This window comes from Aegilops tauschii, chromosome 5 (genome assembly GCF_002575655.3).
Source record: "Aegilops tauschii subsp. strangulata cultivar AL8/78 chromosome 5, Aet v6.0, whole genome shotgun sequence".
NCBI classification, from domain to species: domain Eukaryota; kingdom Viridiplantae; phylum Streptophyta; class Magnoliopsida; order Poales; family Poaceae; genus Aegilops; species Aegilops tauschii.
The window spans coordinates 217,761,594-217,776,516 of record NC_053039.3 but is presented as its reverse complement, the minus strand read 5'-3'; positions in this window follow the sequence as shown (position 1 = coordinate 217,776,516).

Here is a 14,923-nt window from a genome sequence, read left to right as displayed (position 1 = left end):
ACCGGGCCTAGAGTTGTACAGAGTCGGTTTACGGAAGGAGAAAACTACACATCCGGATGCTAATCTTGTCACCCATGCAAAGGAGAGTCTCATCCGGACGGGGAAAGGTCTTCTACCTTGTATCTTCACGGCCCATCAGTCCGGCCCATGTCCCATAGCCCGGACGCCCGAGGACCCCTTAATTCAGGACTCCCTCGGTAGCCCTTGAACTTGCCTTCAATGACGACGTAGTATCCTGCTTATGTCTTCGGCTTTGCAAGGCGGGTTCTTTATTATACTTCGGATTAACGACAATCTGGCTCTAACCTCGATGTGCATCATTTATGATTCCTTCCTGTGGTCGCTTCGATTTCTGCGCGCCGAATGAATACATACAGTCCGTGATTTTTTTGCAAATAAGCCCCTCACCACGCTCGGACGGCATCTATGTAAGGAGACTTAGATCCCCAAATGCCATCTCACATCGCGCAGAGGAAAAACCGCCATGGTTAGCTACGAAAAAATCTCCCAACATGGCTAGCGCTCCAGGCTCCTCTTCGTGCCCCCATGGCCCTCAGGAGGGTGATTGGCAGAGTCGCTCCGTGCCTCATCTTTAGCTGAGTCGACTCCAGACGCAGGGCTACCTTCCCCTCGTAGATCTAGTCTCCTTTCGAGCGGGTTTGGCCTCAATCGGCAATGATGTGATGACTCAGAATTTCCCCAACCCCAACAAGGAGGAGAGGGTGTGCTTCGTCCCATTCTTATTGTGGGGCCTAGGATTTCCAATCCATCCCTTCCTTAGGGGCTTATTGGAATTTTACGGCATCCAACTACACAACCTTACCCCAGGTTCGATTTTGCACATCTCAGGCTTCGTTGCCCTCTGCGAACTGTTCTTAGGCATTGAGGCCCATTTTGAACTATGGAGGAAGTTCTTTTGCCTCGTCCCCCGCCATTGAGGAGGTTCCATATTTGAAGTGGGCGGCACCGAAGTATGGCGCATAGCCGGATCCAAATACCTCATCGGAACGTGAAACGAGGTCTATGCATAGTGGTCTTCGGAATGGTTCTACATGGACAACGTCCCACTGCCGGACCCAGTTCAGCGTGGCCTTCCGGAATTTTCCAGTGCCCCTTCAAAGAAGCGCCTCAACTGGCGTCCCCGAAGTCCCAAGGAAGAAGATAGTGCAGAGATAACAAGGTTGGTCAGCAAGTTCAGGTTGCTAGCCCACATCAAGCTCTCGATAGTCGAGGTCATGGCCATTGCAATAAAGAGGTGTGTTCAGCCTCTCTAATCCAGAGTAACCCCGTTATGGTGTTACAACGGAGAAGATGACGCATCCCGTTACAGACGGAAGGGTCCGGATACCCCAGCCGAACTGGCCACAATCTTGGTCGATCTGTATAAGGGTGAGAAAGAATATTTCCTCCGCTTGAATTGTTGTGAAGGCTAATCCATGTACAACCCCATTGAATGGGTAAGATTCCGATCATCTATGTTATTTTATTGTTGTTACAGATACTAATCAAACTTTCCTTTTGTTGCCGCAAACAGTCATGGAGGAAGATGACTGAGGACGTCCACTGTCCCGCTCCGCGGCCAGAGGATCATAACCGTGATGGAGACCCTGGCTTTTGCGAGGATCCGGACATATACATAGAGTTCGATGATGGAGTATTTTATCAAGCGAGCCTTGACGGCATAGAAGTGGCTATCACCGCCTATTACCCCCGCCTCTATCCCTTCTGCATCGTGAGTATTCGGAGGGTTCTTGAAAGGAAGTCCCTATTTGTACTTTTGCCCATTATGTTGATCCACATTTTAATAGGATCGGCGATCGGCAGCCCGTACCTCCACAGGGCAACTTCTACACGGGGCACTCGTTCGAAACGAAAAGGGACCGGGAGTGCCGCAGAAACTTCACAGCCGTCCAAGAGGTATGTCTGCTTTATTACATGCCCTGGTACGAGTCTAGATTGTTCAAAGTCTCCTTTCTTCTTGATGTCAGGAGAAACACGCGGCAGACGGTGGGAAAGCGCCCTGCTAGCCGAATGTCAGCTAATCTGGTGCCGAACTCATCAACTGGGACGGGAGCCGATGCAATGCCGGTTCCGCTGCCTCATGAGGATTCAGACGATGTATCTATCCGAATTCCGAAGTAGAGAGCGTGATGAATCATCATCGATTGAAGGAGGGCATGCGTGCTCCGGCCTTTTCTGAGCAAGAATTCAACGCACTCAGTTCGGTGGATGCGTACATCCGAGCGGCTCGAGACGGGCTTGCCGGAGTCACTCAGTTGTTCTCAAAGGACATACAGGTAAAAGTTTATGCAATTTGTATGGTCATATGGCAGTAGCCCCCGAGACTTGAAGCAGTGAAGCAAACCGATTTAAGGATCAATAATATTTGCAGGTTCTGAAAGAAAAGAACACTGTGCTAGCCCAGGAGCTGAAAACAAACCAGACGCAACTGAATGCGGTCACCGCCGAACTGGCGAAAATGAAAAAGATCGCAACGGGCGCGTCCAAGGAGAAAAATCTCGAGGAGGAAAAGGACAAACAATCTGAAGAGATAGAGAACTTGAGGGCTCAGTTATCGGCTGCTCAGAAAGAGAATAAAAAACTGAAAGGCGGCATGTTTGGCATGTCTTCCTCTCTTATTTAGAACCACCCTAGGTGCCCATGTTTAGTCCATAATTCGGAATATCATGACTCTGTTGCTGTAGTTTTGTTAACTGGTCGGCCAGAAGAGGAAGTATCCGGATTTCAAGGCGATGTGCTAAAGGAGTTGTCCGCGGTACATGCTCGGGCCCGGAAAGCCATGAAGAGTATGGCGAGGGCCTAATGGCCATCTGATACCCCTCCAGAAAGTATGGAGGGCCTGCAAACCTGTTCAAAGGTGCCCGGTGCTGGTTCGAGCTATGGAAGACATCCGCCTGCCGTGAAGGCGCACGAGAAGCCTGGGCCATGGTGAAGACACGCTTCACCAAACTTGACCCAAATCATATGGCCCGAGTGGGACCACAGGGGCCAGATGGGAAACAAATTCCATTGAATTTGGTGTATGACCAAGTAATGATAGCTGCGAAATATTCGCAGGAAGACTGTAGGTTAGATAGTCTTATAGATGGAATAGATAAGGAATAGGTTTTTGATTTAATGTACATTTATGATCAACCTATGTCTTTATCTGAACATGTGAAAAGTTTTGTCATCGCAGGCTTTCGGCTTTAACCTCCAAACCAAAATGGTGGAGTGTTTCCGCATACTTATTCGAAATGAAAAGGAAGTATTTACTATGTCTGAAAACCAGGCAACCCAGTCATTGTGCTCGAACAGACAAAAATTTGAGTTTAGGATGTATGTTATATTACATATGTAAGAAACATCTTTCAAGGAAAATAGTTCCGTTAATGGTTCCTTTCCTTGGGTCGGCATACTATAATTACGCGTGCTGGGGTGTGTGATCCGTAATACGGAAAAACTGTCTTGCAGTGTTTAAAGTGGTTACAATAATGCAACAATCTGTCATGTGATTGCCGACCAATTATTCCCTTAAGAACGCTAGCTTTCGGCTTCACCCGTCTGAGGTACATGTCCGGATAACCCGGTTGTAACAATCGCAGAGGTGCTCCCTTTACGCCCTAGCCGAACAATCGGTAATGTAGGGCATAAGCACATGAGCAAGGCAACCCAGCTTGGCAAAAACATAAGTCATAGAGGTGCCTATAATGGCAAAAGGATGTATATCAGCAAACGACACTTATATTATGAGCTCTAGGCTCGGAATAATAATAAGCTTCTACTTAAAGAAGCCCCCAGGCATGGTGGGGTGTGTACATTTAAGGATGTGTACCCCTCAAGTGTTCGGCTTATCCGAACACATCCTGGAAAACGTATAAAAACGAGAAGAAACGTTGGAAGGGAGAAAAAGGAACGAAAAAGAAGTATGGCCGGACTTATGCGTAGAATCTTCGGAGCCGAGCAGCGTTCCATGGGTTCGACTCTAAGCGATTATCTGATGCATTGCGAAGGCAGTAGGATCCTCCAATGAGAACTTCATCTATAATGAAGGCACCTTCCCATTTTGGTTTGAGATTGTCCTTTTTCTTCTCTGGGAGGCGTGAAACGAGTTCACCGACGTTATAAGTCTTTTCCCGCACTTCTCTGGTTTGGTATCTCCGAGCTTGTTGTTGATAGAATGCGGAACGGGCTTTTGCAACATCGTGCTCCTCCTTTGGGCCATCTAGGTCGTCCTGCTAATCAAGCTCGGCTTCTCTCTCTTCGTACATGGGCACTTGAGGTGAGTCATGAATAATGTCGCAGGGCAAGACAGCCTGTGTGTCGTACACCATGAAGAAGGGTGTGTATCCGGTCATGCGATTGGGCGTGGTCCGGAGTCCCTAGAGTATGGAATTGAGTTCCTCGAACCAGTGTTTATCTGACTCCCTTAGGGATCACACTAGTCTGGGTTTGATGCCGCTCATTATCGGGCCATTAGACCGTTCGACCTGACGTTTGTTTGAGGGTGATATACATAGGCGTAATCAAGCTTTATGCCCAGGTTAGCCGACCAATTTTTCACCTCGTCAGCCATGAAGTTAGAGCCGTTGTCAGTAATAATGTTGTGCGGGACACCATAACGGTGAGTGACACCGGATATAAAGTCGATCACTGGTCCGACTTCAGCCATTTTTACTGGTTTGGCCTCTATCCACTTAGTGAATTTATCCACCATAACCAGCAAATATTTCTTCTTATGGCTTCCCCCTTTAAGGGTCTGACCATGTCTAGCCCCCAGGCCACAAAAGGCCAAGTAATGGGGATTGTTCTTAGGGCAGTGGGCGGCATATGGCTTTGATTGGCAAAAAGCCGACATCCGACACAACGCTGTAGAAGGGCCAGTGCATCTGCTTGGGCTGTGGGCCAAAAGAAACCTGTACGGAAGGTCTTACTTACGAGGGCCCGAGCTGCGGCGTGATGGCCACTGAGACCGACATGTATTTCAGCCAAGAGCTGCTGTCCCTCCTCTTCGGAGATACATCGTTGAAGAACTCCAGTAGTACTTTTCTTGTAGAGTTCTCCTTCATGAACTTTGTAGGCTTTCGAGCGTCGAACGATGCGACGTGCCTCAGTCTGGTCAGCAGGGAGCTCCCGCCTATTAAGATAGGCTAGGAAAGGTTCGGCCCTGTCACATCCCTAGTCTGGTAGTGCTCTAGGCTAGCTTTTGCATCCATGCATCATGTCTAAACTTATTTTGAAAGTTGAAATGGGGATTGTTCAAACCCTAGCACCAGATCAAATCAACTAGGTTCAAATTAAAATATTCTCAATGAACCCAAAATGCCCTTTAGAAAAGTTCATCATTTTTGGATTGGTTGAAAACCTCTGCCAAAAATGTTGCACATATTTCTAGGACCATTCTGGATTTTCGAATTAAATCGTAAAGTATTTGAATTTGGGCATTCAAATGCTATAAATATTTTAATTGCCTAAATAATTCTGATAATGGTTGAGGGCTGCTGAAAAACATTTCAACAGTGCCCATAATTTATTTCAGGCTTTTAGAAAAGGTTTAGTATTTTTACTAAATCCAGAAACAAAGACAGAAATAGAAAACAGAAAATAGAAGAGAGAGAGAGAGAGAAGGACTACCTGGCCACCTACCTGTAGACAGCCCAGCTCGCTGGCCCGGCCTACCTGGCGCCTCCTGTCGTCTTCCTCCTGCCAGTAGGAGCAGCTGCGTGCTCTCACGCGCGCGGTCGAGGAGGCCTGCTCCTCCCCGACGCGTCTGGACGACGCCACGCGACCCCCCAGAACCGTCTGGCTCTCCCTCTCTCTCCCTCGAGCTCCTCCCCCCTCCTCTGCTCTCTCCCTCCCACGCAACCGAGCGCATCGTCGTCGCCGTTCGCTGCCACCGCGCCAGAGCCACTGCCTCGCCTCGTCTTCGTGCCCCGAGCTCCGTCTCCTCGCGCTGAAGCTCTCCGCCGAGCCGCCCGACGCCGGGAGCCCCTTTGCCACGCCATCACCACCGTCTTCATCGCCACGGCCGGCGATCGTCGTCGCTCGATTCGCAGCAACGAGGACGCCCTCGGGCTCGTCAACCGCTTCGTTCGATCCACTGTGAGCTGCTGCATCGATCCCCCTCTCCCGTGGCTCTTTTCCTCCCGCTAACGCCGTTTCCCGTCACGGCCGAGTGCTTGGCTCCACCGGCCATGTCGCCGCCGTGGCCACCGTCACCTAGAGCTACAACCGAGCACACAGACGTGCTCAGCGCAACGCTAGAACCCCAAAAACCCCTCTAGCTGCTCCTGCCGTGCATCGTAGCGCCAAACCCGACCCCGCCCGAACTCCGGCCGCCGCCGCGAGCTCGTTTTCGGTGAACTCCGGCCACCCCAGCTGCTGCCGCTTGCTGCAACGGATGCGGGAGAGCACCCGCTCCAAGCCGAGCCTCTCCGCCGTCCATTTGACCGCTGGAGCACGAAACCTGCACCTCCCCGTCGCGTTTGGCCTCGCTGGCGGCTAGACGCCGGCGGGTTTGACCCGAGTTTGACCTCCCATGGGTCATTGACATGTGGGCCCCAGCCCTACTAACTTTGGGTTAAGTTTATAGCTAAACTTAATTAACCCACTGACACATTGACTAGTGGGCCCAGGCCCCACTGATAGTTTAGTTAGTATTAATTTAACGCTAATTAACCTTGTTAATTAGTGGTGACACTGACACGCGGGCCCCACTGGTCAGGTTTGACCTGGACCGGCCTATTGACCGCTGACATCACAATGACGTCATGCTAACGCAGTAATTCTTTTCGGGAATTTAAATAAATCTTAAATGGTTTATTTATTTCAGAAAATGTTGTAAGCTTCTAAAAATCATATAAAATCAACCGTAACTCCAAATGAAATAAGTTATATATGAAAAATGATCAAAAAATCCAATCTATCCATCTGTACTAGTTTCATGCATGATAAAGAAACTTAACCCTGCTGTTTAGATCAAAACGTGATAATGCATTATATGAGTTCATAACTTGAGTTTGAATTTGATCCCTTGGTTCAAATAAGCTCAAACCCTTCTGTTCTAGTTGCATTAGCTCAAATCACAGCATGTTGACATGTCATGATCATGCATCATATTGTGCATTGCATTGATTGTGTTGCTTCTCTGTTGTCGGTATTCGACCCCTCTCAGTAGACGTGGTTCCGGCGATGAGTTCGATGACACCGATGAAGAGCTATGCTATCTTCAGAAGTGCCAGGCAAGCAAAACCCCCTTGTTCATTCCAATACAATCCCACTCTCTTGCTCCTTCTCTCTTTTATTGCATTAGGACAACAATGATTCATCTGTTACATGCTGCGGTAGTTGAACCCCTTTTCCTCTGCATGACCTGTCATTGCCACAGTAAATAGATGAAACCCACTAGCATGAGTAGGAGTTGTTTGAGCCCTGATGTGCCTACTCATTCATGCTTGTTTTTCATGCCTGCTACTGCTTAGAGTTGAGTCAGGTCTGATTCATCGGGGATGAAGTGGAATGGTGATGAACATGTCCTACTGTGTGTGAGCTAAGTGTGTGAACATGATTTGGTAAAGGTAGCGGTAAGAGGCCATGTAGGAGTACATGGTGGGTTGTCTCATTAAAACCGTCCTCAGGAACTCAGTTTTGTGTTTGTGATCCATGAACAGCTACTACCACGCGTTGGGCCCGAAACCAATGGACCCTCTCGACTTATTAACCGCCCCTGTCCTCTGTCCGGGAGTTGCAAGTAGTTTCTGGTGTTTGTAGTATGCCGGAGGCCATGCGCAGCGCTGACCCGAGGGGTGGGCTGTGATGCGGTAGGCACGTGGCCCGGTGTACCGAGTCGCCCGTTTGGTGACCCGGGAACCCTGTACACATCGTTCGCGGCCGTATGTGGAAACCTCGGCCGGACTCCCTGCGGATGGAACCTGAATAGGTGATAAACCTAGACTAGGGACTTGTGTGGTTAGTCAGGTCATGGCCGACACCCTCGCTGGGCTTCCGCTTGAAGGTTGACGAGTACATGTCGTGTAACGGCGATAAGTGGTGAGAGCGTGTGTGAAGAAGTACACCACTGCAGGGTTAACATCATCTATTCGAATAGTCGCGTCTGCGGTAAAGGACCTCTGGGTTACCTATACAGTTCATAGACAAGTGAAAGTGGATACTCTAAAATGCGCAAGATAAGCGTGAGTGCTATGGATGGCGTTCTCGTAGGGAGACGGGAGCGGATCCATAGTGGTGTATTGATATGGTGAATATGTGGACTCGTGTGCGCCACCTCAAAAGAGTTACTTGCAGTCGTAGTTTAGGATAGCCACCGAGTCAAAGCTGGCTTGCTGCAGTTAAACTCCACCACCCCCTTTGTTGATACCGATGCATATGTAATTAGTTCTGATGTAAGTCTTGGTGGGTACATTTGTACACACGTTTGCTTAATTTATGTTTTGTAGAGAGACTTCAGTCTCGCTAATAGTTCCGCGTGGACTTCGACGTTTAGCTTGTTACCTCAGCTACGATCTTGTGCCCTCGGCAGGGTCTTGTAGATAGTCAGGCTTCTCAGCCTTTTCATTTGTAGTTGTCTGTACTCAGACAAGTTAAGCTTCCGCTTGTGCTTGTTGCTTGTATGACTTGAATGCTGGGTCATCAGACCCATGTTTGTAATATCTGGCTGTTCGGAGCCTAATGAATAAATACTTTGAGTTGTAGAGTTTTGTTGTGATGCCATGTTGTATTTGCACATATCGAGAATATTGTGTGTATGATTTGAAATGCTTGGTATGTGTGGGATCCGAAAACCTAGTTGTTTATCCTTGGTAGCCTCTCTTACCGGGAAATGTCTCCTAGTGCTTCCACTGAGCCATGGTAGCTTGCTACTGCTCCGGAACACTTAGGCCGGCCGGCATGTGTCCTTCGTTCATGTGTCCGTCCCTTCGTGGAAATGTCACGCGGTGTCTACCGGAGTCCTGTCAGCCTGCTACAGCCCGGATTCTCCGAAGTCCTGTTAGCCCAGATGCTACAGCCTGGATTCACTCGCTGATGACCGACACGTTCGTTGCTGGGTCATGTATGCATGTCCCTGTAAGTTAGTGCCACTTTGGGTTTACGACTAGTCATGTTGGCCCGGGTTCTCTGTCATCTGAATGCTAGCGATACTATCATATACGTGAGCCAAAAGGCGCAAACGGTCCCGGGCCAGGTAAGGTGGCACCCGTGGGAATACCGTGCGTGAGGCCGCAAAGTCATATGATGTGTTACATGCTAGATCAGTGTGACTTAGGATCGGGGTCCTAACATCTTTGGTATCAGAGCCTGACTGCCTCTAGGATTACCAAGCCAAACAGGTCGAAGTTAAGTCTATAAATTATTTATTTATGTAAGGGAATTGATTGTGGATGGAAACGTAAGGCTCTTTTTACTTCTTTACCTTATGGCGTTGTGATCTGAGTCAACCTCTTCTTTTCTACGGGGATTAAGAACTAGGCTTTCTCTTCTTTCTATCAAGGTCACGTGTTACTAATCCGTAGACTCTTATAGGATTGTTGGTTCCAAGCCTCAGTTCAGTTTCTACTACTGCAGTATGTTGACAGTTGATCTCGGAACCTTGATATTGTGATTCTGAGTGGTTATCCCACCATTTTTGTATGTCCCAATATTTTTGAGCAATTACAGCCGTTATGTTGTCCGAGTCATCCCAGGTTTCTAAATAGTCTGATGCATTTGCAAATCCCTTCTTTTCGTTCCCGATGTTTCTTTGGGCCAGTCCAACCACACTAATCGCTGAGTTGAGGTACTCTATTGCCTCAACATATATGTTGGAGCTAATATTATGACCCTAGGTCTCTTAGAGGATCACATAGTAATCTAGCCATGTTTTGTATTCCCAGTGTGATGATTCTGGCCATTATTCTCAAAAGCATCTCGTGATGCCACTTAGTAGTAGGTATTCTACTCCTCGGTTTTGAAACCCGAGTTTCACTCTACTCATTCATGTTGATAGTGTTAGATCGTTCCTTTAGGATATTGGTAACCTTGTGATAGTCCTCGAGGTCTATGGTATTTCCTTCTTCCAAATACCATGAACTGCTTATGGCAGTAGTTCTTTGAATCAAAAGATCAGAACAAGAGTGCTCTTGATGAGTTCTCCATTCTACATTGTGACTCTGCCAGTTCTATCTTTCTGCATGGGTTATCCGGAACAAATATGCTGAACTCGTTCGACATGCTAATCTATGCATCCACAACTCACAAAACCATATGTTCCTCTGAGTTGTTCCTCTGTAGTTGTATTCCGATCCTTGTCTATCAGTGGATAGTCAAGTTTACGTGTGCATTCATGTTTCTCGGTGCGCATTGTTCTCATGGTTCGTCAAGCCATTCTATTCCGGAATGACTAGGAGAAACAAACTCCAGTACCTTATCCATTCCCTGGATTGGGTCAAAGTAGTTGTATTCCGCAGATAAGAATGCCAATCTAGCTTCTAATCTGTTCTACCCCGGAGTATTGCCATCTTAAGTCAAGAATGTCATGGGAATTGCACAACCTCTTATGAATTCTTGACGCAGTGATACTTCTTGCCAACATTGTTCATTCCTCGGTTCCCGTGTTATTGTAACCGGAATGCCAACAAGTGAATCATGATGTGTGAAATCAATACCCCTAGCAACTATGTTGCTTGGTACTTAATGGACGATAATTCCATTCTTAGCGTGTTGGTTACTGAACCATCATTCTAAGATTGATCGTGCTACCTAGTCCATTTTCCCTGGTGCACTCCTCGATCAATGAGATAGGACTGTGTCAATCCATCACTCTCTTGGTCACATCGTCTTGCCATGAAAAGCAAGATTGTTCTCGAGCTTAGTAACATATCGGTGGTTCGTGATTTTTCGAATATCTTCTCAGAAGTGTTACCAGGTTGTCACCTGACCGCTATGTTGAGTTCGTGATCAAGTTGGTTTCTTGTAGCCACCCCTTTCTTCAAGAATCTGTGTTGGATACCCCTGAGCTAGTTGGTTAAGCTAAACAACAACTTGGAGAGTTGGAAGATAAAAGCTTGCCTAACTTAGTTCGTTCCAAAGAGATATCCTTGTGTTTGTCTGTTAGTTGAAGAAAGATGATATTTTCATCGATTGGTCCCTGTGATCAGTTGTTGGACCTATTTTCTTATCAAAACTTTGATTTGAGTATGGGCTATCACCAAATCAAATCAGTACCAACGATGTTCGTAATGTTGTCTTACTCGTGGTTGATCCCTCGAGCATACATCATTACATCTTTTGGTCTGACCAATGCTATCATCTTGTTCACATAACCATGTAACCCCATCTTATGGAAATCTTGATAAATTGTTGTTGGGCCCATCGACAACGTCTTTATCTCCTCCATGATTCATGTTGAACATTAAGCTAGTGTTGGAAACTTTTGAAAGCATTTCTTCATGCTAGCTCATGAAGCATATGTTTGGATGAAAGAAGTGACTTCCTCTAATTCATGTGCATTCGATGCAAGTTGCCGCCGTGAATTTGAGAAAGTTTATTTTTGCCTCCTCTGGAGTCATCCCAAGTTAGTCATGCACGTGATATGTGTTCCTAGCACACTAAGCCACTGATTGATTTGTTCGAGGAAAAGGAGTTGCTGTCACTACAAAAAAATACACTTCCGTGATGATACGTGTTTGTCACAATAGGTCACGTTTTCTGTCATGCATGTACATCCATGACGATTTTATGACAGAATCAAGATAGTCATACCTGTGCTGTCGTAGAAGTGTTCCATGACATAACCAAAATTATCATCACGGAAGTGTCCACTTCCATGACGATAAATCGTGCGTCACAGAAGTGCTTTCGTCAAGGGTGACCGACACGTGGTATCCACCGTAACGGAACGCCGTTAAGCTATCGGGTCCGGTTTTGGATCCGATAACCCGTTAACAGCCCCGACCAATGGGGATTTTCCACGTGTAAAATCATCATTGGCTGGAGGAAACACGTGTCGGCTCACCATTTGGACAGATGTCATCCACTCATTGGACCCAAAGCGCCTATGATATGTCAACACGTGGCATGGCCCAACAGAGGCCCATTCCTATGAAAAGGCCAGCCCGTTTGACTTGGTCAAAAGGTGGCGGGCCGGCCCACGGGAAGCCTGTTAATGGCTTGTTCGCATATAGCCCATTTACAACCCGCTAACCCAGGGCCCGTTTACGGCCTATCTGAATTAGGCCCAGTAGCGTCATTTGGGCCGTCCAATATAATTCCAGCCCGTTTTAACTTCCGGCCCATGTATGGCCCATGACATGTTTCGGCCCATATGTGGCCCTTTGTAACTCTCGACCCATTAACGGCCCGTGGTAAAACTGGCCCATAATGAACAGTGTATCACTTTATACCCATTAATGGCACGTGGTGAAACTAGCCCGTAATGAAGAGTGTATCACTTTATACCCATTAACGACCCATTATTCCGTTGGGCCGTTTCCAGCCCATGTTATATTTCGGCCTTCTCATGGCCCATTTATTCTTGGGCTCATTTCCATCATTCATTTACTTACGGCCCGTTACTGTCATTTTCTGCTTGTGGGCCAAATTCAGCCCGTGGTTACAGTTGGCCCGTTTGTGGCCCGTTAATACGTTCGGCCGTTTTCATAGCATCATCAAATACAGCCAATTAACGACGGCCCATTATGGTCGGCCCATGAACGGACGATTCAACTCTAGCCCATTTACGGCCATAATTTTGTCTATTATTAGCCCATGTTTGGCCAACCGATCATACGACCCGTAGAAGGCCCATTGATGATACGGCCCGTAGAAGGCCCATTGTGTCTACGGCCTGTATAAGGCCCATTCTTTCTACGCCCCGTAGAAGGCCCATTGTTTCTACGGCCCGTAGGAGGCCCATGTTAACTACAATAAATATGTAGCCCATGGTTATTGTGGCCTAGTTTTAAAAAATAGGTTATTGCGGCCACTAGCAAACCGCGGAAAAAGAACTGCACTGACTACAAGAAAACAAATAAACAAGACAATAAGGAAATAAATTAGCAAGCAACTTACGCTAGGCTATCACGGCTATTACACATATTACATCCAGTGGGCATCAAAGTTCGCCACTAGTGCAAATATAGGGAACAAAGCAGCATATAAACGCCGCAGCAAAACAAGTCCAGAACTGAAACCACTTCAGAAGAGCTCAAGAAACAATATCCTGGGTACCCATAATGCTGACAAGATGCTTAGCAAGCTTATTAACTTTCTCTTGTTTGGCACTTAAATCCTCCAACACTTGCTGTTGCACCAGAAAGTATGCATCTGAATTCTGCAGGGACTTCCTCAGTCCTTCGGCTTCTATCGCATAACATCTGATCGATGTCTTTCAACTTGAAGTTGAGACTCAAGAAGCTGAACTGATTCAGGCAGCGAGTTCGAAGAGCTGGTGCCAGTAGTAGTAGCCAGTAACTCGAACACTACATCAAGACAAGACTTTGGGGTTGTCTCAGTGTCTTCAATATAGTTTTTATCAGCTTTCTTGGAGACCAAAAGGGATGTCTCACTATCTTGAACCTTATCTGCATTACTTCCTTTACCATTGCATAACGGGGTACTCTTCTCCAATATTTTATCCGCGTTCTAAAAGAGAAACAAACAAACACATCACAGGTTTACAATGTAGTATATGAAACTCATTTTGGTAAACTAGTTCAGTAGTAAGGTGGACAGGATAACAGCATGAAACAAACATATATCTATGTAGTATGGTCACTGTATGGTCTATATCATTCTAGTTTATGTTGCCAAATCAAGATAGATACAGTTCGAATCATATCTATTTAAGACAAAGCAGCATAGACATAATATAAGTGTGGGAAACTACACAACAATAACAACACTTGTAATGTGCATGGCATGAGAACATAGTTGTTTATTCAATTGAAACTGAAATCAACATAGAGCAAGTTACAACAGCAAACATGTTAAAGAAACAGGTTTAAAACATACCTGTTGCGCCATTGGAGTTTCAATTGCATCCTTCAAATTTGAAATTAGTTGGTATGAGTAAATACAGTGATGCAAGAGCAAAGTAGTATGAACCATAGCTACGGAACCTGGCCTGAGAACAATTCTTCTTCCGCTTTAAGCGTTGACTTGGGGTTCGGAGTGGTGGTCCTTGTGCTTTGGGCACTGCAGTTGCCTTACTAACTGCTCGTGTTTGGGTGCTCTGTGGTGGAGACGGTGCTGTGTCAACGGGAACTGGGTTACTATCTGCTGGGGTTGGGGTTAGAAGGGGTGTAGCCGGTTCTCTGTCCAACTGGGTAGGGGTACAATCTGCGTGAGTCTGGGTTATGTGTGGTGGGGCTGGTTCTTGGGCAAGTACAACCGTGGTTCTATCTCCATCGATAGGTAGCACGATCTTTTCTGAAGACCGTGTTTTTACACCCACAGATACTGCCATCACCCCCTCCAATTGAAATGGCTGATAAACAAGAAAAGTAATTGAATGTACAGACATTGTTAGATAGACAGGTGCAATGGATAGTAGGGAAGAAAACAGGGCATGAAATAATTCACATTTATGTTGTCTAACCAAATAGAATAGCACGACATAATTTCACATATATGATGGCTAATTAAACAGGATAGCATGACACAATTTCACATGTATGATGGCTAACTAAACAGGATAGAATGACATACTTCAAAATATGATGACTATGTAAACAAGATGACATGATATAACTATACGATGTGTCTATTAAAGTGGTTGGCATGCCATAAATCACAAACATGTCGTCGATGGAAACATGATGGCATGATATAATTCACGGATAGAATGACAGAATTCAAAATATGATGACTATGTAAACAGGATGAGATGATATAACTATATTATGTCTTTAGAAAATGGGTCGGCATG